General features: G+C 41.1%; 1 protein-coding gene across 2 annotated transcripts in view; it reads left to right on the forward strand.

Moving 5' to 3' along the window:
- The first annotated feature begins 6538 nt into the window (after positions 1-6538).
- Mtm1 (myotubularin 1) overlaps positions 6539-27341 on the forward strand; it is a 131788-nt gene continuing 110985 nt past the window's right edge. Inside the window, exon 1 of one of the 2 annotated variants that reach the window (XM_041640982.1) lies at positions 6539-6591. The gene's annotated coding sequence lies outside the window, so the exon portion shown is untranslated. Of the gene's footprint in view, positions 6592-6721; positions 6832-27341 lie in introns of those variants that run through there. The other variant, XM_041640984.1, reaches the window with a different exon arrangement.

Below are 27341 nucleotides of genomic sequence, written 5' to 3' on the forward strand. Positions count from 1 at the left end.
TGTCTCATCTTTATGCTTTGCTGCATGAAGGGCTTATTCACTGAGGGGAGGCATGGCCTAGGGAGGGGAAGGAACTCCAACTGACAGTTGTCATGAAATTCTGGCAGGAAGCAGTGGGGAAGCATTCCTTTCGAAAAGGATGTACTCTTTTTGTTTCAGTTTATTTTGTGAGACAGGATCTTGATATGGAGCCAGCAGAAACTGGCTTCAAATGTGCCATCCTCCTGTCTACCTGCCAAGAGCTAGGATTCCAGGTGTGTATGGTCACAATATGTGTTCTTGCATCTCTCATGCTTCCAGTTGTTCTTAGTTACTCCTGGTTCCCTATGCAAAGCCTGCTTTCTCTTTTAACCTTGTTCTATATTACTTATTGGGAAAGAAGTGGGGGCATGCCAGGGAATGCATATAGAAGTCAGAGGACCCCTTACAGGGATCATTTCTCTCCTTCTACCACATGTGTTCTGGGGATTGAACTCTTTTGGTCAGGTTTTGCAGCTAGCCATCTTGCTGGTCCTATTTGGTTTTTGAAGAAATGTCTAATATACCTCCAGCAGATCTCAAACTTGCTATATAGCTAAGAATGATTTTGAATTTATGATCTTTTCATCTTCACCTTCCAAGTTCCTGGATGACAAGTGTGCATCAACATGCTTGTGTTATGTGGTGCTGGGATCCTATCCAGGCAAGCACTCTACCAACTGAGCCACACTCCCAATCTCAAGGCTTTTCTTCTGAAGTAGGACACAAAACCCCTGTCTTAGACTAAACCTGACCTTGAAAAGTAGCTTTACAGTAGAGACAAAGCACAGAGAACATTGACATCAGTGAGTTTGATTTTTGTTCTTTCTGCTCCACCTACTTGGGAAGGCTTACTCATGTTGTTCTAATTCGGATAAGATATACACAATATAAAAATGGGCCATTATAACCATTTTAAGTGTACTATTTATTAGTCTTAAGCACCCACCTGCATAGTGCTTTCTACAGGAGCAGTGACCCTTTGCATTGCTATCAGTGGGACAGGATGGTTCTAATTTCTTCTCATCCTCATTGACACTTGATTTTTCTACTTTTAATTTAAAATTTTTTCTATTCCCACGTGCCTGTGCATGCTCTCATACGCACATGACATAGCCTTCGTGTGGAGGTCAGAGAAAAAGTTTGCAGAGTTGATTCTCTCCTTGCACTCTATGGGTTCTGGGGCTAGAACTCAGGCTGTCAGGCATGGTGATAAGCACCTAAGGAGCCACTTTGTCACTCATACATGGCTTTGGTTATTGCAGCTCTGTAATAAATTTTGAAATCAGGAAGACTGGGTTGCATTTTTGGAATCAATTAATGACAATATGTATCCTATGTTAAGTTTTCTACTTTGCAAAACATCATTTGAATTTTGACAGGAGTTGCAATGAAGTTATAGATCAATTTGGGTTGTACTGACTTATTAACAGGACTGATCCTTCTGATCCATAAACTTGTGGTATCTTTCACACATTTGTGTCTTTAAATTTTTCTGTCAAGAATAGTATAATGGTCTTACTATACACGGTTTTCCATAAATGTTTTGTTGCTTTATGAACTTTAGCCCAGTATCATTCAGATTAAGTGGCTGTTCACTGACAGATTTTTCATGTTTTTTTTTCAGTTTTCATTATGTGTTTGAGTGGTATAATGCTCATGCCACCATGAAATAGTAAGATAAAAAGAGAAAGCTCTTTTAATAACATGTTGGGGGTAAATCATGTTTGTTTTTCTTCACAGGGCTTACTTCCTCAAAAAATAATGTAAGAAACTGAGATTGAAAAACAAACTTAGTTAGATGAGGTGGTGCATGCCTGTAATCCCTGTACTTGGGAGGCAGAGACAGGAAGATTTCAGTTCAGGTCAGTGTGAGGCACATATGAGACTCTGTCTCACAAAACAAAAGACTGGGGCTGGAGCTCTGCTGCACCAGGTTAGTAGACGTGAGTTTTTGGATTTTGATCAACAGCACTAATAACAAAAAAAAAAAAAAAAGAAAGAAAGAAAAGAAAAAACCCTCTTAGGATTGGAAGTGCAGAGAGTAGGAAAATCTCGTGAGTTTGACTTCGGATTTGCAGTTGAACTTCAGGACTTTTTTTTTTCACCATGTTGCTTTCTCTACTGGACCCCAGAGTCATGTCCCCCACTGTACCTCCTACCCTGCACTGTGAACACCCTATGTAGTGATGCTTCCTGGGAAACAGGGTGTGTCCAAGGATCCGTGAGAACAAAGAACCTAGATTTGTCTGTGTGAATATTTTCACACCCCATTACATGCTTTAAATCTGCACTTAGCAGCTGGGAAAATAGAGCTTACTGACCAGCCAGTCCCTCCAAGGAGGCCCATCTCAACTGTGAGTTCTAGGAGAAAAGCAGGAGTGAGAGAAACAGCATCAAGCAGCAGCAGCGCTTTTACCTACCTGTGAGACATAGCTACATCTCCATTGCACTCATGGTACAGCACAGCCTTGCTAAGTGTGTAGGCAATCCTCTCTATCCTTCTTCTTCCTGGCTCCCTCCCCCCATGCCATAACGTCGGTTTTCTTGAAATACAGCTTATCTACACTGAAATGCACTCATACATGTTAAGTTTATAGTTGGAGCTCAGGCAGCTGTACACAGTTTCATAATGACCATCACGAGCAAGACAGTGCATTTGTATAGTTGGAGCTCGGGCAGCTGTACACAGTTTCATAATGACCATCACGAACAAGACAGTGCATTTGTATTATCCCCTAAACTATTACTGTCGCTGCCCTTGGAGACAGTTTTCTCCCATTTGTAGTTGACTGGTCACCCCAATCAACTACAAGTCTGACTTCAATCACTCTAATTTTGTCTTTTCCAAGCTGTAGTAAGGAGTTGCAAGTGTAGGCCGTTGGTTGAGCACTTGCCGAGCATGCTGAGACTTTGAACTTTGAATTAATCTTCAGTACCATAAAATCTATAATATAAACAGAACAGCATAGTCTCTACTAATTTGTACAAAGTTTGTTTCACTTAACACAGTATTTTTGTAACTTATTCATATTGTAGCATATATTATAACTTTTTATTGCTAAGTAATATTCCACTATGTGCATATATTATCATTGATTTAGTCATTTACTAGCAATGGGAATTCGACCATTTGCATTTTTATTCATTTTTAGTTATCATAATAATGGTTTTGAGATATATATTGGGACACGGTCTCATGTAGCTGAGTCTGACTTCACATACCATATGTAGCCAATGATCTAAACCAAATACCTAGTATGTTGACACATGCCTGTAACCTCAGCAGAGGAATGCACTCATTTGACAGATGAACGAAATGAAGGTTTATAGAGCAGTATTTTTACAGATGAACTAGGATTTGAATCTTGGTACCTTGATGCACAGCTTTCTCTCTCATCTCTTTCATAGTCATCCTGGTGGCTTTAATACATTTTTAATTAACCTGAATACCTAAGAGTGCAAAATTTTCCAAACATATTCTGGACCGCTTTCTCAGAGGAAGCAGTGCTTTGAAAGGTAAAATGGCTTTCCCACAGCCAGCAGCTTGCCTATAGAATCACTGAGATTTACTGGGATTCAAATCTCTTTCTGATTCCAAGCGCATCCTCCTTGGGCCCTGAGCCTCACATGGGTATTCGTAATCAGCCTTTCCTCAGTCTGTTTCTCCCTTCACCTTTCCCTATCCTGGCCCATGGAGTTCAGTGAGTGAGAAATGGGAGATGGAAGGCCAAGCTCTCTCAGAGCTCTCTATTAGCTCTGCCTACCACACTCCCCCAACTTCAGTGAACAGAGTAACATCCAGAAGGCAAGAGTCACTCAACACAAGTCTTAGCAATAGCAAGTATTTCAGGAGGCCAGGTTGGTAGTGGGGACACAGACAGAAGAAATACACTAGGTATGGGATGTGCAGCTCTAAAAGGTTGTTGGAGAGGTAGTATTATGTCCCCCCATCTATTGCTCACATGCCCCAAAGTGACAGGCCAGCCATCTCCCCATAAACCCCCTGCCTTGGGGAAAATATGTGTACATCCGTGTGCAAAGTGCGGGGAAAACTGAAGAATGGTTTAAACACACACACACACACACACACACACACACACCCTACCCTGAAGGAATGTAGGACTTGTTGAATTATACAGTTGCTTTGCTAACGGGTCAGTGGCAACTGCTCTGTTACACACAAAACATTTTTAACTTTCAAACTGTCAAATCTATGTGTTCCCAGGATCTCTATCACACTGAGAAGCAGGCACGGCAGGGGCCATTGTGTCTATTTTCTAGCCTAGGAGAAAGTTTTCTCTACTGCCCCTTTCTGGTTGGTCTACATCCTTACACAGATGAGGCTAGGCTGGGGTCAGACTCAGACGGACTCTGAAGAAATCCCTAGAGGAACTCCTTAAGATGAAGACCACCTGTAGCCTCTTCACACCCCCCCCCCCCGACTTCCAGCTTGAGCAAAAAGGCTTTAGCCTCATTCTTGGACACTTAAAACATGGTTAATGTATACAAGTCTCCATGCAAGCTGTGGCTTTCCCTCCTCCCATCTTTATTCTCCTCTCCCCCTCTGCCCCAAGATTGACAGACATTGAGAATCCAGCTATTCCGTAGCCACCAGGGAGCCTCTTCAGCATGCAAATTTAATGAGCATGCTTTGAAATACAGCACAAATGTGAATGTAATTCAAAGAACTTCACAGTCTGGGGAGGGGAGCTGGCAGAGCAGACATTCAAGCAAATGATGACATCAGTACAATGAAAAGGACTCTGGGGGAAGCTTCTAAGTCTGCCTGGCCCAGAAACAAGTGTTATTCTGCTCTCTGTCCAGGAGTTTGGCTAGTGCAAAAAAAAAAAAAAAAAAAAAAAAAAAAAAAAGTGGAAAGGGCTAGAAAAAAAAAAAAACCAACCCTGGAAGATCCAGAGAATAGAAAGATCCCCGTCAACTTGGAGGGCAGAGAAGCAGACTGGGAGAAGTGGCTAAAGAATGAATTGGTTCACAAAGGTCTTGTTTTTTTTTTTTTAATCTCAGAAGTCTCTCTCTCTGTCTCTCTGTCATACACACACAGACACACACACACACACACAAGCTCCCCCTTAATCCCTGAGTAGTAGAGCACTCAGGATCCCACCGTAGATGTCTGAAATCATAAATGGTATCGAGTGTGTATTAATATAGACCAATGAAAACAGCAGAATCCATGAACTAAGAAGAGTAAGAAGTTAATAACAACAGGTAGCAATAAAATAGAATAAAATTATAATATTCTTGGGCTTTGAGGCCATTACTAATTGAAAGAAGGGTTAAACAAATTTCATGAACAAATATCATGAAGCACCACTACAATCAATCTGACAACTAACCCAGCAATGAAGTGACTAATAGGTAGAAAGTAGGCAGAGAGCATGAATGCCCTGGAAATGGGGTGATTCACATCTCAGCTGCAATGGAGCTGAGTAGCAAGATATTTCATCACCTCAAAACAGTGGGAAATGTAAAACTTATGAGTTGTTTATTTCTGGAATTTTCCATTTAACACTTTTGGACTACTGTTCAACAGTGAATAACTGAAACTATGGAAAGTAAAGCTAAATATGGGGTGGGGTACTGTATAATGACATTTGGATATATTTGTGTGTGTATTTGAATGATATTAGGCAAAAGAGTTGCTTTTAGATTTTAGAGAATGAACCAATAGAAGAAGAAAAAAGATCATGGTGAAATAATCCCTGTTTACCTAAATTTCTCGTGTAAAATCAATGTGCAACGCAAAACCAAGAGACATCACATCCATTCTTCTATGAGTCAGATTAAGGGTGTTTATTTGATTAAGCACTGAGCTATCTTCTTATTTTTGCACCCCTCCCAGCTTTCACTTTCTGTTTACTGTTTCAGTGGTCATCTGACCAAATCCTAAGAAAGCAGAACTAATTTTGACCTGTTTCCTTTTACTGGTTCAGTACTCTGCTCCTGGGAAGGTGCTGGCACAGCATGAGATACACCCCTAGCTTATGTGGGCTTATGAGTTCCAGATACTGTACCAGAATCTGTTTCAAATTCATGCACTCAATAATAATAGTTCATCTTTGTGATAGTTGCTACAATTTAATCTAGAACAGTTTTCCCTCTAGATTCCCCCTCCCCTTTTTTGCACAGATGTAGTGAGAACCAGCACCAAAGTACTGGGGCTAACCCTCCCAGTGGTTTCAGCCTGGCACTGACTCTACAGGGGTGGATTCTGACATCTTGGCCCTGCCCATTCCCAGCACCAATTACCAACTACAATTCCCAGATGCCTCTATGCTCCGGACCCGTCAAACAGGGTTTCCCAGCAGTCTCACCGGTGAAAAGCTAGAAGAGGCTACCTCAGTCACCCAGCACCTTCCTCCCACCCCCATATCACATGTCCAGCCCCAGCCAATCAGAGATGGAAGGAGGAAAGGCAACAGCAGCTTGGGGACCCGGGAGGGTTTGGGGGCGGGACGAGCGTGGAGGGGGCGGGGCGAGCGTGGAAGGGGCGGAGCGGGGCTCCAAAGCCGAGCAACCTGGCAACTCTGGTGGCTCCTTGAGCCTGAGGTGGGTGCACATTCTCGACTGGCCTAGCGAGGGGCTGGGCGCTGTGGGGACCCAAGATGGGAGGGTCTATAGTAGGAAGAGGGACTACCTGGGCGGACGAGTCGCGAGGGCCCTGGCTGCCCCCGCGGGGGTGGGGGTGGGGTTCTCTGGAGAGCCTTGCCTTTCCCGGCGAGGTAGGGCTGAGGCCCTGGAGCCGCCGGCAGGTGTCTTCCCCTGGCTTTTCTGTTCTTCTTGCCCAAGGTACCCAGGTGGCGGCGGTCGAAGGTTGGGACGAAATCGGGGAGGGTTGAGGGTCGTCAAAACCACTGCTGGTACTTCGCTTCCCTGTTCCAGGGAGGCGAGCCCTCGGGACAGCCGCCCTGCCTTCCTGGCGACCGCTCCTTGCCCTGGCCCTGAGCACCGGGCGGACACCCGCCCTATTCCCCCTGGACCCGCCAAGTGGTGGCACCCTGGCACTGGCCACAAGCCCTTCTTTATCGTCCTAGGCCAGTGTTTTTTGTGTCGTACACGGGGGGGGGGGGGGGGGGGGGTATCTGCTTTTGCAACAGTTGAGAGAAGATCTGAGAAGGAACGGTTAGTTCCCCCCAATATGCAGTCGAAAGTGTAAACAGTCACTAGCAAGCGCTTTTGGCCCGGTTGCCTCCTTTAACTGTCTGTTGTGCTCAGAAAGTGAAAAGTAATTTTAGTATTTGCCTAAGCAAAAATAAAGCGAATCTCGCACGAAAACTGCATTACGGGCTTGATGGACGTGTTTGAGGTATGAAACAAATGGCTTGTACTTGGTTTCTGAACCAGATCTTCTCAAGAGTGGAATCCGAGCATTTTTAGAACTGCCCTTCAGGTAGTTAGTTGTTTCCTGAATGAGGGAACTGAGGCCCAGAAGAGGTTAATGTAACAATGGCTCTAGGCAACCCAGTGGCAAAGCTGATGTGACAAGCCAAGTCTGGGGGTTTCTTGGAGTCTGTCTAGTCTGGGTTCCTCCTACCGTAGCTCAGTTCTGTTCACTGTGAAGTATCCACCTTAGAGTACCAAGACTGAAGTTTTACTACAGGTCAACCCTTTCGGAATTAAAGGAATTTCCTTTAAAATCAGTTTACTAGCCAACCTTTCCTAGATCACATATATTGGGAAAGATTGTCAAAGTTGACTCCAAAAGACTTAAGGCATTTTTACAGGATCAGATCTAGCTTTTAGGAGATCCCATGCATTGGAGATTAAAACTGGTGACCCTTTCTGTAGCAGTGCAGCAGGCTTGTGTTCAAACAATTATGAACAATTATGTGGGATTATAGATTCTAGTCCTCTTGTTATATGATTGGTCTCCTTAAAAGTCTTCTATTTCTCAAGTTGTTGGAGGTTCTATTCATTCATTAAACTTTGCCTATGGTGTAGATGCAGTGTCTGGCCTAAGCACCAGGAAGACAACAGGGAAACACAGTTAAGGACTTATTGAGTTGATATAGGGAGTGTCAGACAAAGAAAAAAGCAGCGATGTGTTTATTAGCAGAGGGGATTTGTAAAAAATAAACTTTGAAAGTGTCCAGTGGCCTTAAAACAGGCTGGCATGATGGAGAGTGCCTTTGTCATCACTTGGAATTCCTAATTTTTCATAGTTGTTACTGCACTGAAACAAACACATTGAAAATGAAATATGTCTGAGTCCAAGAGATTCTTCCTATGGAGTCATCATTTCTCCAATGAGTGCCTCTTAAATAAGTTCATCACAGCTCATTTCTTATTGTATTTTCCCCTTAAGTGCAAATAGTAATTTCAGACTCTTAGAGTGATGCTTTTCAAGTAAATTTCTGTCTCCCTAGTTAGATAGATCGCTGTTAAGTGCAGAAGTCTCCAGTGAAGTCAGGATTGCATGCTTATTTCTAGCCACTGTCTGCTGGACTTTCAGCCTACCTTGCACGAAGGTTTCTATTCTTGTATACAGGCTCGTACTGTGAACCTGTTATCTGAAATGATCATCTCTCTATGTTGCCTGGCTTCTAGAGATGCTAGCTCACTTTGAAATAGTTCAGAGTCAAAAAGCACTCGAGACCTGAGGAGCAAGAGCACTCCTTAATAAAATGGCAAAGAAGAAGTCACAGCACTTCAGTCCCACCACTTTTCCTACTCTGTGTGCTCACTGCAGACGTTTCCATTCTGTATGTTCAGTGTTTCCAAGACAGTCTTTATGATTTCTAAAAATGACCAATGTTACAAAAAGTACTGTAATAATATTGATTCAAAAAGAGAATAGGATTAATAAAATGTAGTTGCTTTAGAAACTATTAAAAACACATAGTCCTGGCTTTTATTGAGGGCCCAAAAATGAAGAGAAAAGAAGAGACTTTTAAAAACTTCCTAGGTGACATTTTTAACCAGTGCTCAGCTGATTCCAAAGGCTGGGGTTTCTAGTTATTTCTAAAGATTATCCAACTTTACAATAACATAATGAGTGTCATTCATTATTCTTTAGTCTCTCATTCTGTTTATGACCTCTTATAAGTTTCAATTTCCTTATTTTCTGGCTTTTAGTTCATTTCTTCCTTTTTGGCAGGTATTAGAGGGACAGGGACTGCCATTTGCCTAGAAGGTATGGACTCAGGATTCAGCAGTCTCGAAGACGTATTCAATGAGGGCAGTCTTCTTACTTCTTTGTCTGTTTCTGTATATAAGAAAACAAAACAATAATAATAGTTTCTTGAAGGGTTGGTGGGAGGGCTGAATGATTCCTCTACATTTAGTGCTTCAGTCTTGCACATAGTAAGCATTCAAGGAAAGTTAACCAATGTTGACTGGCTTCGAACCGCTTCCTGTCATGTTCTGTTTGGTTGTTTTGAAAGGGCTCTCACTTTATAGCCCAGTCTGGCCTGAAAGTCAGAACAATCTTCCTGCCTCAGCCTCTTTGAGTTCCATCTACGTGCCACCACACCTAGTTTTGAGTACTTCTAATAAGCCATTGGAGATCCAGTAAGGTGGATTTTCTAGACAAACTTTGCTTTCCATTGTTGGTGTGAGCTTTAATTACAGATGGCAGTGGTACCCGTGTCTGAAAGTCTTGAGGCACTAAATTCTTTTTGCCAGGTGGAGTGAAGGTCTACTTGGAATCATATTCTGCTTTTTACCACAAACAGTAACAGAGCAGGAAGGGCCTTCCAATTACAGGGCCTTGTACTTAGAAGATGGTCTTTCTTTGGCATAGCTTTCAGTATCTTTTCCCCACAGAATACCACAGAAGTCTCATTCCTTTTAAGAGTATGGAAGCATCTCTGTAGAGAATTGGCATTGTGCACAGTGATTTTGTGCTAATTCTGCCAGAGGACCAAGGAATGGTAAATGAGCCTGTGGCCCATGTGAGGTATTGGAGAACTCCTTGCATCTGGATTCTAGACAGAGGTTGAGGTCCCAGTTTTTCTTAACTGTGTGACTCTAGACAAGTTATTTTAACCTCGTTACTGATAGCTCTTCTGTTTGGAAGATGGAGGTAATAAAACCTGCCCTGCCAAACCTCCAGAGACCTAACGGAACCCAAATGTGCACTAGAAGCCTTTGTAAACCTTGCAGCATTGTCATGATTGCACTAGAGTGTTACATAAGCCATTGATGTTTGGAGAACTGGTATTAAGCAGGCTGTCTGCCTTCCTGTTGTTCTTGGTTGTCCTCTGCACTGGAGCTACGGATGTGCCCTCTGCCTCAACTCCCTCTTTTGTTTGCCTTGATACATGCAGTATTTTATTCTGATGCCCTAATGGACCTGGAACATCAGTATCCCTTTTGAGTTTCCACTCCATTCATTCCTAAAACAGTATCACTGTGTAGCCAATACTTAAATAGCAATACCAAGGTGACTCCTGTGTCGTGGAGTTTTACTCACTTCTAATCCAAGTGTAAAGGCATGGAAGGCTTCCCTTTTCCCAGTCACGTCCAGGCCTCAGTGGTTCAGTCAGACTAGAGTGGATGGCCATGATTCCGTGTGAGGATGGAAAGTCATCCTGATCTTGTGAAGAGATCCAAAGATGGGATTGTTCCCTGTATCATTTTCACCCACCCTGTCTTTAAATGACAGGCCCTATTTATGAATGATAGAGTTGGAGTTCTCTTTGCAAGGCACTTGGCTTTCTTTCTCAGTAGCTCAAGATGACTTCACAAGGAACTTTGCTCCATTTTATGCTTCTAATAGTTTAGTGTTGTGCTTTCATGGCTGAACCTCACAGGTAACTCCTGCATGTTGCAATGTTTTTCTTTGTTGTTTTGTTTTGTATTGTTATTTTTTTATCTAAGAAGGAGTACTGAGGTTCAAGATGCTTTATAAAATGTCTCTGAAACTTAGCCTGACCCAGAGCTCATAGTAGGTATTTTATAAATATTGTTGACTTGAATCAGAGGAGTAGCAACTTAGATTTGTTGGAGCATGTTGATTTGAATCATTCTTCTGTATGCCTACCGTTCATGTTCCTTAACTAGGTTAAGAGGTGGAGCCTGTGCCTTCTGCTTGGGTTCTGATAGAGGGTAAATGAGAAAAGTCTGAATGTAGCATTGGGAGGGATCTCATGCATTGCTTTGCCACCCCTTTCTTCTCAGCTTCTTGATATTTGGACTCTGTCATGAGTTTAGGCTCATTTTTGCTTTGTTTGCAAATATGTGTGGGTTAGGGAAGGGCTAAGGGAAGTTGAAGGATAATAATTAAAAGTAAAAATAAAATTAACTTGTTTGTAAGATGTTCAACTCTAATCCCATTGTACAGACTTTGACAGCGTTCGGAGGTGCCCTTTCTTTAGCATGTGATAATGATTACGTTCTGATGTCATATCCTTGAACTTTTGGTGAGAAGGAAGCACTTTGTTTCCTGAGCCTTGTAAAGGAATACACTGCTCCATCGGTGTCATCCTTTCCTCTTTGTGGGAGTGACTGGGACAGAGGTGAGCTATAACAACATTCCTAGCAGTGGGTGGTGGTGCTTTAAATTCCCTTTGTTGACCTTTACATTTCTTTATGGCCCTGAGATTGCTTAGGTGGGGATTTAAAAGAAAAGGGACTTCACTTGATTTCAGTATTGCCAAGAAATGACCCCAGCTGTTTTAGACAACTAAGAACTGTGGGTATTTGCCAGTGACCCCTGGCTATGACTCACAGTGTACCTCCTAGTTAGTGCTGTTCAAGGATAACAACCTGCAGGAAGATCTCAGGAGAGTAGGCCCTTCACACTTATCTGTGTCATTAGCAGCAACCATATAATTTTAGAGTTTCCTGGTTCTGAGGTGTTCCTTGTGTGGAACAGTGGTTGAGGATGTGAGAAAGCATGTGTCCCACCCTCCCTCAAAGAGGCTTGTTGGAAATGTCCTCCACCTCTGAACCCCTTGCTGTAAAGTCTGGTGGCCTTTCAGGCTTTCAGTTAAGCTCAGGTGTAAAGTGGAGGCAGAGTCTAACCCTGCAGGACATTTTCATTCTTCCTATTGTCAATTTGAATCATTTCTCCAGAAATTCCCTTAGTTGACAAGGATTGTCTGGATGCCCTTAACCTTCAGTAGCTACCCAGAGAGCTTGTAACCTATGCAGAATCTCAGGTCAGCTAACCCCTGCAGAATCTGCATTTTCAGGTGTACCCTGAGTGCCTATTATGTAAATGAAAGTTTGAGATGCTTGATAGAATACCTGGTCATACCCTGGCTTCCCAAGTCTTTGGAAAAACAGTAACCAATACAGAGTTCTAGATTGAAAAAAAAAAAAACAGGCAAAGTAAGTTTTAACAAATATTGTATAACCAATTATATGTAAAATATAAGTATATGTAAAATAGGATCATTTAATAATTAGTGAAACATCACCCTTTTTTGTATTAGACTTGGAAATGACTTGTGTATTTTGCTTATAAGACATCTCCATTTTGACTAGCCATGTGGTGCATGCTGAAGAGGAGCTTGTGCCAGTTGCAACACTGTGGGACAGTAGGGCATTGAGAGGAACCTTTTGGCTTTGATTTGCTGATGATTTCATCAGGTTAGCTTTTAGTGCCCAACCAGCTGCCTCGGTAATAACTTACATTAATGTTAGCCTTAATCTTTGCCAAGCCTTTAGCCCATTGCTTTTACATAATGTCTGCTTTGAGGGTGAAATTATTAATATAAGTGCCAAGTTTCTTTCAGAAAGGTCAGGTCTACGGCTAGCTTTCAGGTGGTAGCATTGGGATCTGGGGTGAGACTAGCATGGACATTTTTGAAAAGTCATCTTGTGGCTGCAGGATTATGTAGCTCCACTGAGAGCACCTGCTTTAGGATCACTTCTCCAACTACGCTGTAGTGGGAATTCATTTGGCCGATAGTCTTTTGGGCATTGGCCCATTAGGGCATGGTCTGAGGTACTCTTAAGTGCAGACAAAAAGCCTGCTCCCTTTCTCTTTTGGGTGGTGGTCAGAGTCGCAGCTTCCAACATCAAAAGAGGACCATGGCTCTCTATCCTTATTGTGAGTTTTTTCCCAAATAAATAAATAAATACTTGTTTTCCTTTATTCAGGGCTCTTGTGGACCTCCTTAATTATGCCTTCATTCTGGCACCCTTCGTGGGGCTTGAACCTACCACCCTGAGATTAAGAGTCTCATGCTCTACTGACTGAGCTAGCCAGGCTTCAAGGGCCAGCACAGGCTCTGCCTCAGTGGGTTTCGCATGAGGCAAGAGTATAGCATAGTCTTCTTGGTTGCAGCCAACTCCTGGGCGATGCCCAGGCTGCTGCTGTGTGGGTTATACTTGTGATTAGCCAGCAGCACCAAAATCACCTGAGGGGTTTTTACAGTAACAAAAGTTCCCTGGCTCTGTGCCTGGAGCTTCTGATTCAGCAGGTCTGGGCCAGAGCCCAGGATCCATGTTTGAGAAGTTGTGTTGCTTTCAGTGTTTCATCATAAAACATTGAGTTTACCTTTGGTTTTGTGCAGATGTACAGCTAACACACATTTTGGAAGTTCTAAACAGAAGTTGAATTTTAACCAACCCCCTTTGTGCTTAGAGGGTAAAGACACACACACAGCTTTCTTTGAATTTGTTGATGTGGTGGGCTACGTTAAGAGATTTTCTGGTTGAACTCCAGCATTAGCTGATTCGTGCTGTTGACACAGAACCATTGTGCACATGGTCTTGCCTACTGCATTGGATTGCTAGTATTTTAGTGTCTATATTTGTCACTGAGTTTTGGCTTCAGTTTTCGTGTAGTTTAATACTGTGATTGACAATGCTAGCCTTATAAAGTGAGTTGGGATGTTCCCTTTCTCTTTGCTTGAAGTCTGTGAAAGGTTGGAGCTTATTCACTTTCTTGAATATTAATAGAACTTGAGGTAGAGCCATCTGGGCCTGGGAGATTTTCAATTGTCTCTATCTGACTGTTTACCCATCTGCCCCTCCCCCTTATATTATCATCTCATTAGATTAGGGAGGCATCAAGCTCACTACTCTGAATATCCTGCCTCCACATCCCAAGTCCTGGGAAAACAGGTGTATGGCACCACATACAGCTTTGCCTTTTTTTTTTTTTTTGGTTAATTTTACCAGGTTTGTTTGTTGGGGACCAACCTGATGGTATGATTATACTTACTCTTTTTTTCAAGTTATTTTTTGACTAATATTTAAATGGCTGAAATTTTAAGTTATTTTAAGATCATATTCATAGCAACATCTATTCAGAAAACTGATTTCATCCCTTTCTCAGGACGGGCATGTATCTACTACTTCTACTACAGATAGTTAGCCTCTGAGTTCTTTTCTTTTGAAATCTTGAGCAACCACAAACTGATTTATTTGCATCCCCCTGTTTCTTTCACACGCTATTCAGGCTTTGCTTTTTCATCTTAAAATCTAGTCCAGAAATCACTCTTTTCGTTATGATCTTTTTTTATTTATTCCATTGTTTGGGTGTTTCAAAGCATAGTTGTTTCATTAGGATCACATTCTAGCATATTGTAATTTCCATTGTAATTCATTTGCTCATCTGTGAGTTTTCCAAAAGTAGATTTTTAAAATCTGAAATGTTTGCCAGCAGTTTTCAATATTGACTCGTAACTACACAACCATAGAATATAGGTAAATTCTAGTAGCTCTTTGACATTTGGATGCTGGGTTAGTCTGGTCTTGGTGATTGGCTGCTTTGTTCTGTTGTTTATAGTCATGTTTATGTTGTGCATGCCAGTAACTCCTGCCTTTTATTACTGAGTAGTATTCCATAGTTTACTAATTGATAACCATTTGGGTTGTTCAGTTTGGGGCTGAACTATGACCAGTCATTTCAACTTTGTGTGGCTAATGTTATCATCTGCTTTGTAAAAACTGTATTTTGGCCGGGCGATGGTGGCGCACGCCTTTAATCCCAGCACTCGGGAGGCAGAGGTGGGCGGATCTCTGTGAGTTCGAGACCAGCCTGGTCTAGAGAGCTAGTTCCAGGACAGGCTCCAAAGCCACAGAGAAACCCTGTCTCGAAAAACCACAAAAAAAAAAAAACTGTATTTTGGCAAGACATTATTGGATTTCCTACAAATACAGGTTTTGATTTTTTTATGTGTGTTTTTGTTTTTTACTTTTATTTTTTTGAGACAGGTATCCCTGGCTGGCCTGGAACTCACTTTGTAGATCAGGTTACCCTTGTACTCATAGAGATCCACCTGCCTCTGATTCCCGAGTGATAGGATTAAAGATGTGCTCCATTATGGCTATCGTACAAATAGAGTTTTATTTCTTCATTTTATGTTATATATACACCATTTTTATTGATGGAGGAAGGTCATTGGCTAATAAAGGAACTGCCTTGGCCCATTTTATTGGTTAGAAGATAGGTGGGTGGAGTAAACAGAACAAAATGCTGGGAGGAAGAGGAAGTGAGGTCAGACTCGACAGCTGTCCTCTTAGGAGCAGACACCTGAGAGAGACGCCATGCTCCTGGCTCCTGGGCAGACGCACGCTATGAAGCTCCGACCCAGGATGGACATAGGCTAGAATCTTCCCGGTAAGCGCACCTAGGGGCGCAACACAGATGATTAGAAATGGGCTAAATTAATATGTGAGAATTAGCCTAGAAAAGGCTAGATAGAAATGGGCCAAGAAGTGATTAAATGAATACAGTTTGTGTGTTGTTATTTCGGGCATAAGCTAGCTGAGCAGGCGGCTGGGGTGCTGGGAACGCAGCCCCGCTGCCCATATTACTACATTTTATTGTCTTATTGAACTTGTTAGAATTTCTAGAACTTCTAACTGCATGTGTTCTTGCCTTATTCACATTGTTGCAAAGTTTTCTATTTTTCACTGTTTCTGTATCAGCTGTAGGTTTCCAGAGATAGCATTCCTTCTTTGCTGGACACTTTTTCAAATCATGATTTGTTGTTGAATTATTTGCAGATGCTATGTTGCAGATATGGTCTTCAAGAAGGGATAAAAGGGATAGCCTAATTGACTCTATTACAGTACCCATGACCATTCCCCAATCATCACATCCCAACTTTTATTCTTAGTGTTAATATCAGAATTTATATCTGGAACCTGGGAATTCTTTTTATCCATCTGAAAAGCAGCCATATTGCCTGTTCAAAAGACTTGGAAGTTGTCAGAGTCAATAGGTATCTTTATTTTTGAACTGAAATTTGTAGATCGATGTTTCTGTCCCACCCAGTCTTGCAGCTGTTTAGTCCGACATAAACACACAGAGGCTTATATTAATTATAAACTTTTTGTCCTATTGCTCAGGCTTATTACTAACTAGCTCTTATGACTTATTAACCCATAATTTTTGTTTTTGTTTTTGTTTAACCACAGGGCTTGGTACCTTTTCTCAGTAAGGCGTTTTCATCTTGCTTCCTCTGCATCTGGCTGGAGACTGTAGACTGAGCTTCTCCTCTTTCCGTAATTCTCCCAATCTGGTCACCCTGCCTATATTTCCTGCCTGGCTACTGACCAATCAGTGTTTTATTAAACCAATACGAGTGACAAATCTTTACAGGGTAGAAGAACATTATCCCACAGCACAAATTTCTTTATTCTGTCATTACTATTCTGTTAACAGTGGTTTGGGTTCCTCTTCATCATCGTCCTTTTTTGTATTTGTTGCTTTTTCTTGATTTATTTCTTTCACATCCATGAGAACTTCTCTTTCAACCATGTCAAGGTCTAGTAATGTTTAGCCCTTTTACTTGGTTCTATGCCAGGAATGAATGATGGCTTACATTTATGCCTGGAATAATATGTAACTGCCCAAGTAGGAAAAGACTGTTGTCCATTCTCTCTGGGCCACAAGCCTTTATGTTTGTAAGTTTTCAAAGATCTTAATTAAGTCAGTTTTTGGGGATTGCTTGGACACTCTTTTAGCGTGGCAACATGCCTCTTGGGCGAGCAACTGTTCCTACTTCTGCTTTTTGCTAATCTCCAAGGTCAACTTACTCTTATAAATTAGGACTATTTAAGATGGATCAAGCCCAGCATTTTCAAGAGCTAAGAGATGCCAAGCTGCATTCCCTGTGCTCCTGTACATAAGGGTCAGGAAGCACCAATTCACTCTTTTTCTGCCTGTTGTGAACTATACCTTAGAATTAACTTCGGAGACTAAGATGCATTTAGCAAATATCATCAATGGTGTCTATCCTGACTGAGAATTCAGCATTTGTCTCTAGGCTGTAATAGTCACTGTGAGGCATAAGTATTTTTGTAGACTGGGCAGCTAAGTTTTGTTTTGTTTTGTTTTTTGTATTTTTGAGATAGGGTTTCTCTGTAGCTTTGAAGTATGTCCTAGAACTAGCTCTTGTAGACCAGGCTGGCCTAGAACTCACAGAGATCCACCTGCCTCTGCCTCCAGAGTGCTGGGATTAAAGGCGTGCACCACCACCAACCAGCCAGCTAAATTTTATAATATGGCATCTTGTGTAGCTTTAATCTCTGAAAGCACTTTTGTTTTGAGCCAGGGTATCAGCATATAGCCCTAGCTGGCTTAGAACTTGCTAGGTAGGTAAGGCTGGCCTGGAAATCACAACTATCCTTCTGCCTCAGTCTCTCTAAAGGCAATTTCAAGGGACATAGATTTGGTGGAAAATCTCCGTTTGTTTACTCCCTTTAAAATGTAGGCCAGGCTTCTGTCAGACTTTTACATTTTTTTAGTGGGTGGAATCCCCTTCTAATACTCAGTTATTACCGATTCAAGCAGAGAGCATTCTATCCTTATTTTCATTTGATCATCTACTGCATAATGGCTAGTGACTAAGAGGGCTAAGCTGCACCAGTTTGACCTCTACAATCTTTATATTTGTCAGTTGTCATATGAAGTTACTAGTATTACTTGCCAAATAAGGTTGTTTGTGGAAATTAACTGACTTAAAATGTGCTTAGAACAATGACTGATAAGGTGGCAGTCAGTAAATGGAAAGTATGATCATTATCCACAAGCAGATGGATCGCTTCAGTCATACTGTATCACCTTTGTTATTGTTTTTATTCCCAAATGATTTTCATTTTCTCATATATTTACTCATTATCTTTGCTGCCATCCAACTTGTATTTGGCCATTGTCTCCCAGTTAACTTCTTAAAGACCTATCTCACGATTTTTTTAATTAATTAATTAATTTATTAATTAAAGATTTCTGCCTCCTCCCTGCCACCGCCTCCCATTTCCCTCCCCCTCCCCCGATCAAGTCCCCATCCCACACCAGCTCGAAGAGAAATCAGGGTTCCCTGACCTGTGGGAAGTCCAAGGACCACCCACCTCCATTCAGGTCTAGTAAGGTGAGCATCCAAACTGCCTAGGCTCCCCAAGGCTATCTCACGATTTTTATTGTTGTTGTTTTAGGGATATTTCATTTGTATGGATGTTTTTGCCTGGTTCCCACAGAGGCCAGAAGAGGATCTCAGATACCCTGAAACTGGAGTTATAGATGATTTTGAGTCACTATGTGGGTGCCCAGTATCAAACCCAGGTTCTGAACAGAGAGTAATATGCATGCGCATGCGCACACACACACATAGGCATACATACATATGCGCGCGCGCGCACACACACACACACACACACACACACACACACACACACACACACCAGATAGCTATCTCTCCAGCCTCACAAATTATTTTTGAATCTCCTATTGTGGTGCAGAATAGCTGTCTGGTATATATTTATTGACTCGTTTTCAACTCTTTGGAAACAACATTAAGTAATTACATATGCTAAATAAAAAAGGTCTCAGAAATAATCATCCCAATACCACTTTATTATTCTAAGTACCCATATCAATATTTCAGTTTTATTCATTTAATAACCGTTCATGGAACGCTTATAGTAGGAAGAACTAAACTATTGTGAATGTAACCATATGCTGACATGAACATTTTGTAAACTGCTTATTTGCATGGGTGATGTTCTGCCTGTGTGGTATGCTGTCCCCAAAGAAGTCTCAACCCCTAGTACTTCAGAATGTGACCTTACATGTAAATAGTGCCATTAGAGATGCAGTTATTGATGATTGTATATTAGAAGGGAAGCTCCTTCATCTAGCAAGAAGGGTGCCATTATAGAACACTATAACAGAGCAGAGATACACAGGTAGAAGACTATAATTGAAACGATGCTTCCACAAGCCAATGAATGGGAAGGACTGTAGTCACCACTGGGTGCTAGCAGATGTTTCAGAGGGCTCATTCTTAGCTGACACCCTCAGAACTGGGAGAGATTTCCTAGCTGTTATCCTAAGCCATCCATTTTGTGGTTCTCTGTTATAGCAGCCCTAGAAAAGGAATAAATTGTTCACATACTTGGGCTAGTGTTGACAAGCCCAAGTTTAGGATTAAAGTTGTGGGTTTGCCTACATTATTACCTGTTACCTAACCTCTCAATATAATTTGATTTTTAAACTAATTTGCTGCTAGACCAAAAAACGTATAGAAAAACCTGGCTCCAAAATGCCATTGTAGTTCTTACACATGTATAGCAAGTATAGAAGACAGTCCTAAGAATGCTTAGAACAGCACTATTCGTAGTAGTGAAACATGGAAATCAATCCAAGGTCTGTGGAGACAATCCTGCTATACTATTCAGCATCAGAAATGAGCAGTGTACTGGGATATGCATCTGTATTTCTGATGCTCATAGCAACCTGTGCGAGAAAAGCAAAGAGCAGAAGATTGTGGACTCCATTTCCACAAAAGTTCTGAATTACATTAAAACCAACATAGCATTTGCCAATATATGCGTATTTACAGTATGATAAAGCTATACGTAGCAATTAGAAACAGATCCATCCTGGGGAGTACCTTCAAGTGGCTCAAGTCCAGCTTCTCCAAAGTCACGGAAATTTTTTAGGGCAATGTTCTTTACTGGGTGCTGTGTGCCCAAAGTGCGCCAGCAACAGAAGACATAGTCCTTGCCTTTAGGAAGCTCTAGAAATGTAACAGGAGACCCAAAAGGTCATTTGCCGGTCCAGTACCATGTGAAATTTGAAATATTAGAAACACATGCAGTATATAAAGTGAAGTGTGCACGTGTGTGAGAGGCGCATGGGAAAACCTAGCGTCTGCCTTTAAGTGAAAGCACCTGGAGTAACTGGTTTCAGTGGCCCATTCCACCCAAAGCCCCTTCCTCTCACTTATTTCGACAAATTGCACTTACCCTCTTAAAGCACTTTTCTGCCCCCCACCGCCCACACACACACCACTGATTCTGTTTGGAAGATTCTACCATTACTGCCCAGCCTCTGGGCTTTTCTCTGGGGGTCCCTTAGTCTGCAGTTGAGAAGGTTCGCAGAATGTAATGAAATGTTGAAAAGTGGCGTTCTCCATTACTGTAATAGTTATAATTCTTGTTTTTACTCCTTAGCAATTGACATTTGAACTTTTTGCTTTAAAATATCTTTTACTTACAAATTTAATATGTGCTTTTAGAGAATAGTTCTCACTGCAAAAAATAATTCAACAAAACATTTTGTTTTGTTGTGGAGCAGATTAGCTTGCTTCATGAGTGTTGGAATTGGCAGGTGGATGGGAACTGGATCTCGTTCCTATTTTAAAACTTTCATCGTCAAGTGTTTGACTGTTACAAGATCCATTGGTGATTCTAACAGTCTACCTAAATGTCTGCCCTATCACTATGTTGCCTTTTTTCCATTTCAAAAAAGAAACCTGATAGTTGTTGATTTTTAAATAGTTTATTTGCCATACCAGTTTTAGCTTGTGATATATAAAGTTAGCCTGTTCCATGGACAACAGCTCATTCCACTAAAGCCAGTCAGCGATCCTGAAGATGTGCTATCTGTCATGATCTATCCAAAGCCCGTCACTGGCTGCTGGAAAAAATAATATGATTCAGACTGCCTTTTCAGCTGCTGAATTGGTTTCAACAAAAGACCTTTGCAACATTTAAAGCTATAAAAGTGGATGCATCTTTGAGCTAAATTTCTATAGAAGATAAAAGTGAATTTCAAAGTGAAAAATGACTTGTCTCTTTACAATTTCTAAAACTCTCATCAAACTAGATAACTTTTAATACTGAGATTTGAAGTAACCAAGATAAATTGATCTAACACATATGAGTTAATATGTCTATTTGGACAATGAACCACTTGCTGAGATTAGATTATTATATGAGCCACTGTCTTCATCCAAGCAGCAGTGACTACTGAAGATTGGGGTCATTGATTATTGACATTCCCCCAATGAAGGATGGAGAAGGGTCATTGGACCCTCACCTGATCTCAGCCATTCCCTTCTAAGTGTTTTCTGTACACTATTCTGTTCTAATTACAAATGGCTTCGTGGTCGGGAGGCGGAGCATGTAGCAGCCCAAAGGTTAACTAAAGGGGCTACTTCATCCGTGCAGCTGTGGAAAAGTTGTCGCCATGCCAGGGTGAGACTTTTGGGTTGAGCAGCAGCTTTGGGATCACTTTGCTACTGAAAATAACCCCTTCTCCATGCTCCATAAGTAAGCCTAATCCACAAATTGGCTTTGTATTGAATTGTACTTTGGTTTGTTGGTGGTGCCCTGTAAAGAGGGGATAGACAATTGTTTCATTCTCCCCAGGAAAACAATTGTAAGAGTTTCCCTCAATACCTAGTTTGAGGAATGGCTTAAGAGTTCATGGAAAGCCTCTAGTTGGAGGAGGGAACTGGTATGTTACGTCATTTATTGTGGTATCATTTTCATGAACCTTCTCACCTTCAACCAGGACAAGTGGTGTCATGACAGTTTTATGGCCAGGGAACTTCACTCCTTGCAATAGTGTAGGACTGTTATTACTAAGTGACAAAATTGAGATTGCAAACGCAAAATCTTGAGTCCAGAATTCTCCCTTTCAACCATATCACAGCGTTTTGAAGCTGGGCATAGTGGCATCTTTGACAAAGTGAAAGGTAGGGTTAATAATTTCTTTTGCAGTTTAAAGGACATGGCTATTATTTGTTTGGCTGAGGAGAGTTCATTTGTTTAAAGCAGGAGGCAGCAGCCTTTTCCGAAAGTAAACTGTATTGCCAGGGGTAGTGCTTGAGCCACTGTTTTCGTGCTACGTTGCCAGGCTGGGTGCTTGCAGCAGAGATGTATTGCTTCCAGACCCTGCACAGTTACTGTCTGGCCCTTTACAGGAACAGTTTGCCATCACTTGTCAAAGGAAAATGGTACAAATGAAGCAAACTTCTACTGTTTCACATCACATCATAGTTCATTTTCATGTGGGTTGGGGTAGCTCTTCTCCCAAGTAAGCAAATGGAGAATCTAAATTGATAGTCACAATGGCCTCAGAATGGCTGGAATGTTGAACAGTTCTTTTGTGTCCTGCTCGTAGCTTCATGGAAGACATTATAAGGTCTGTTTTTATTTTCTTGTCTCCAAAGTACTTTTCACATGAGAAGTGTGAATAGTTGGATCTTTCATACATTGTGCGTTTATTAGCACTCAGATACTGATTAGAGAGTGGTCCTCATTGGGCTTGATGCTTTCCAAGAAGCCAGGTTGGAAATAGGGCGAGAGGAGTCTGAACGAAAAGCTCCCTATTAAAAGTCACAGCTCTTTTATTTCATAGACTCGAGTTAGGGCTGTATGTTGGCATTTCAGAAAGGGGGACTGACTATGGGAAGGAAGGAAAGCAGCAGAGAGAGGGAGGATAGTGGGGTCAGCGGATGGATGAGAACAAAGTATATGATGATACACGTGAAGATGTCACCATGAAAGCCATTGCTGTTCGTGCTAATCTAAAGCAGTGATACAGAGATGGCTCAGTGCTTGTTGTGCAAGTGCGAGTTCAGTCCCCAAACCCCGTCTTAGAAAGGCAGGTGGCTAGAATACACTTGTAATCTCAGCACCACAGAGGTAGGGATGGATCCATGGGCTTGCCTTACCTACTTGGCAAGCTCCAGGCCAGTGGGAAACCCTGTCTCAAAAAACAAGGTAGGTGGTACCTGAGAAATGACACCTAAGGTTGTCTTCTGGTCTGCACACACATTCACACACAGGAACACACAAAGAGACAGGGGAAATTGTCTTTAGATTGATACCACCTATAATTCTCATCTTAAGCTAGCAAAAAGATTTTTGCAGTTTGTTTTATAACAAAGGGTGTATTGGGTCTAATAATATTGTACACCACAGCCTGAACTTTGTGACATTTGTTTTCAAATTAGACTTCCAAGCAAAGACAATGATCTTCGAAAGGAAAGAATTCTAAACAGGGTACTTGTTCATGACTCCTTGTTGGCTGGCAGGCTTTAGAAATGTCATTCTAAGACTGGATGGGTCCATACAGCCTTCTTGGCTGGTGCAGGAAAGCAGCACTGGATTCATTTAAATGCAAGGCAGAGTAATATTGGGTGATTGGAGGAGAAAGCATCATACTCCTTCTCACTGTTGTTTGTACACTAGAAAGTTCAGCACCCAGCGAGGCTTGTGCATTGCAAATCAGGTGACACTGGAGATGGAGCTCCTCCCCTTGCTATTTAGATTTTACTGGCCAAAGGCCTTGTGAGGGCCAGGGCAAAAGGTGTTTTCTAGCCATGCTGCTTTGAGACCTGTTCAATAAGGAAAAAGATGGCTCCTGCCTTTTGTAAATGGTCTGTTATATTGCTCAGGTGTTTTGTATACTCTGTAAGGTTTTTCAATAGTTTCTTGGTCTGGAAAAAGGATGTGTGAGAGAAGAGGTTTGGTTGCCTTAAATTGTCTGTTTCACGAGAGAGTCTGTAGAAGTGCTAGAATGAGAGACAGAAACAGGGAGAGTGGAAGACCCACTGAGATTGTCTTGAATTTCAAGAGATGTTGAAGGTTATGTTGTGCTTAAAACTAAGCTTTATTCAGTAAATACCATCTTTATGTACTTTTATTTGAGGGGTCTCAAGCCCTAGAGACTGGTGAGCTGAGTTCTATTAACTGTTTTTGTTGTTTGTTTTATCTATAACTGAGATTAGAACCAGTCAGACACTTGGTTTAGTTTGCTTTGAGAGACTACTTGGAAGACTTTCCCAGATGAAAAGTACTCTGTGCTGTTAGGAGACCTAGGATAGTTGGCCCTGCTAATTACTCACTCCAAGAATTTATCATAATCCCCTCTCTAGTCCCTGTATTCTCTGTAACAGGAGGGTATTTGTCTTTAATCATCACAAAATATCTTGGGGGGATAAAAATCATGTTTTATATAGAATTCTCAGTTGTTGCATTAAAGCAAAGATAGCCAAAAGACAATGATTTTTAAAGAATGCTTTAAACAAATATTTATTATTTCTATTTATGTGTAAAACTGCATAAGTTTATGTGCACCATATATATGCAGGTGCCCCATAGAGGCATCTGAAATCGTGGAACTGGTTGTAAACTGTCTTATGTAGGTATTGGGACAAGAACCTGGGACATTTGAAAGAGCAGTCAGTGCTCTTAACCACTGAAACATCTCTCTAGCCCCCTCAGTGATTTTTAAAATAAAAAGGATTAAAATTTTATTGCTTGAGGCTTTGGGCAAAATGCTTTTTAAACCAAGTGAGCAGCTGCTTCTGTAAATGCCTCCTGGGTACTCGGTCTGTTTAGGACATCTTTTACAATGGCACACTACTTTCTGTTTCACTCATTTTGGGCAAGTGCAGTTTTAAAGTTTATAATTCAGTCATCAGTAGCCAAACACTATCTATGTAATAGCTTTCTTTTTCCTGGTATTTCTAAGATATTATTCATAGAATTGATTGTGTTGACTACAGTGAATAATTAGCCTTTCATAATTAAATGCTAATAATTATTACAAATACATAGAGTGGTTCTTTTCTTGAATTAACTCATTTTTTCTCAACAATGATAAAATAAAGTGGTGACAGGAGCTCAGAAAAGTTAAATAACCTGTCCAAGGTCAAATAGTTCCTCAGTTACAGAGTCAGATTTGTATGGCACCAGCTCCAAAATCTAGTTCTTGGTGGCCCAGTGTCACAGCATCTGCAAACAGTGGGATCAGCTACCACATTTGACATATTTGATGAAAATTTAAAGCCAGGCTTGCTGTGGAACTGACTCTTATCATCACCCAGGTCCTTGACTCTCTGAGGATTGTGTTTGATCCAGATTTTAACAATAACAGTGGCCAGTGTAATTTCCAAAGAGAGGGCTTTGGACATAAAGACCATGGTATATGATGCTATGTATATGAGGGCCAGAGTGGGCAGATCTATAGAGACAGAAAGCAATCTATCTGGCTGCTGTAGGGCCTCAGTATTGGGAGTGCAGAGTGACCACGGCTGGGCATGAGGCTTCTCTTTGAAGTGATGCCAATGTTAAGAAATGGTGATGAGTTTCACAATTTGATATCAAAACTTTTAGGTATTTTTTTTTTTGCTTCAAGGTTTGTTTTGAACCAAGGTCCTTGTGCAGTCTGGATATCACACTGTACTTGTGATTAAATGAGACAGAGGTGTGTGTGTGTGTGTGTGTGTGTGTGTGTGTGTGTGTGTGTGTGTTTCTGTGTCCCAGCCTAGCTGAATATGCTCTTCTGACTCAGTCTAAGAGCTAGGAATACAGGAGTACAGTACCATGCCTAGCTAATGAAAGCCTTCAAATGACACATTGAGAAAAGGTGAATTATATAATGAATATTTATCTCAAAAGTGGGGGTTATGGATGGCTTTCTTCATCTATATTTTAGGTCGAATTTTTTCACTGAAGTTTTTCACAAGTATTGAATATGGTAGGTCTCTGTCTCTCTACCTTTGTCTCTGTGTCTCTGTCTCTGTCTCTGTCTCTCTCTGTCTCTCTCTGTCTCTCTCTCTCTCTCTCTCTCTCTCTCTCTCTCTCTCTCTCTCTCTCTTCTCTCTTTCTGTCTGTGTGTGTGTGTGTTTTCAGTCTGATGTAGCCCTGGCTGGGCTTGAATTCCTGATCCTCTTGCCTCTACCTCCCAAGTACTGAGATTACAGGAATGAACAAACATTGTATGAGCAGACAGGTTGATAGCAAGTGGACTGTATAGCCTTGAATTTTAAACCTTTATTAATTTAGCAATAATAACTTTAGTTTAAAAACATGGATCTATTAGATATTCAAGTATCTTATTACTAAAATCTAATTTTACCTCTTACCAAAGAACCTCTTCTATTGTATTATATATTCCTATTTAGTCAGTTAAATAATTTCAGGGCAAGTCCATATGATCAGCCCTTTCAAGTTCATCTTCCCCATTCTGTTATCATGTCTAAGAATAATATTTTGTGACACATGGACATAAGGTTAGAGAAGTCTTGCAAAGCACAATGTAATATTTTGTCTGAATTTAATCCATGTGGCAGTTATTCACTGATCTTTTTAAAAATTAAAGTTTAATTCCTTGTAAATTAAACTGCCATCTATTCACTTTTTTTCTCATCTCTCTTTTCTCTATTAGCACTTGTTTTTTTGTGTTCCCTTATCTCCCCTTTCTTCCTCTATGGGCTAAACAGACCCTACTACCTCTGTCTTTCCAGTTGCTGGGAGTTTGATATGTGTCATCAATCTGGATTAATAGTTCATCTTTAAGATTCAATGATAGTTCATAGTTCCAATGTTATGAGATTTGGTAAATCAGTATTGAAGTCTGCCCCCTCATGATGTCTCATGATAGTGTGTATTTTCCACATAATTAGTCATTCACCTACTAGAGTGTTAATAATGCCATTGTGTTCCAAAATATAATCATGAGCCAAATGGACACAGGCTTTGTCCTTGTCAAGCTGATGTCTTTTGGGAGCAGCCTGATAGCCCTAGTAGTATAAGATTCGCTCACCTCTCTATGTGTTTCTGTTGGTGAAGGCTGCTTGTTCATTTCCAGCTGCCCAGATCACTAAAGAATCACTCAGAAACTATATTATTTGCAATACTTTTTGACCAATAGCTTAAGCATATTTCTGGCTAACTCTTATATCTTAATGCATTTCTACTAATTCGTGTATTGTCGTGTGGCTATGGCTTACTGGCAAGATTCTGGTGTATCTGTCTCCTGCAGGCAGCTACATGACTTCTCTCTGACTCTGCCTACTCTGTCTATCCTCTATGTGCTTGAAACTCTCACCTTGCCCTATTCTACTAAGCCACTAGCTGAAAGCAGCTTGTCTATTCATTAACCAATAAAAGCACCACGTAAGCAGAAGGACTTCCCACACTATTTCCCCTTTCTGTTCAAATAAAAAGGAAGGTTTTAACTTAAACAAAGTAAAATTCCATATACTCAAACAGGTATCAAGCAAAAATTATAGTTACAATATTTATATCTACTTTATCTTTCATCATAACTAATGAAAACTGTAATTATAACTATCATTCTTCAACTCCAT

This window comes from Microtus oregoni, unplaced genomic scaffold, assembly GCF_018167655.1.
Source record: "Microtus oregoni isolate MIOR12 unplaced genomic scaffold, Mior012 000067F_000, whole genome shotgun sequence".
NCBI classification, from domain to species: domain Eukaryota; kingdom Metazoa; phylum Chordata; class Mammalia; order Rodentia; family Cricetidae; genus Microtus; species Microtus oregoni.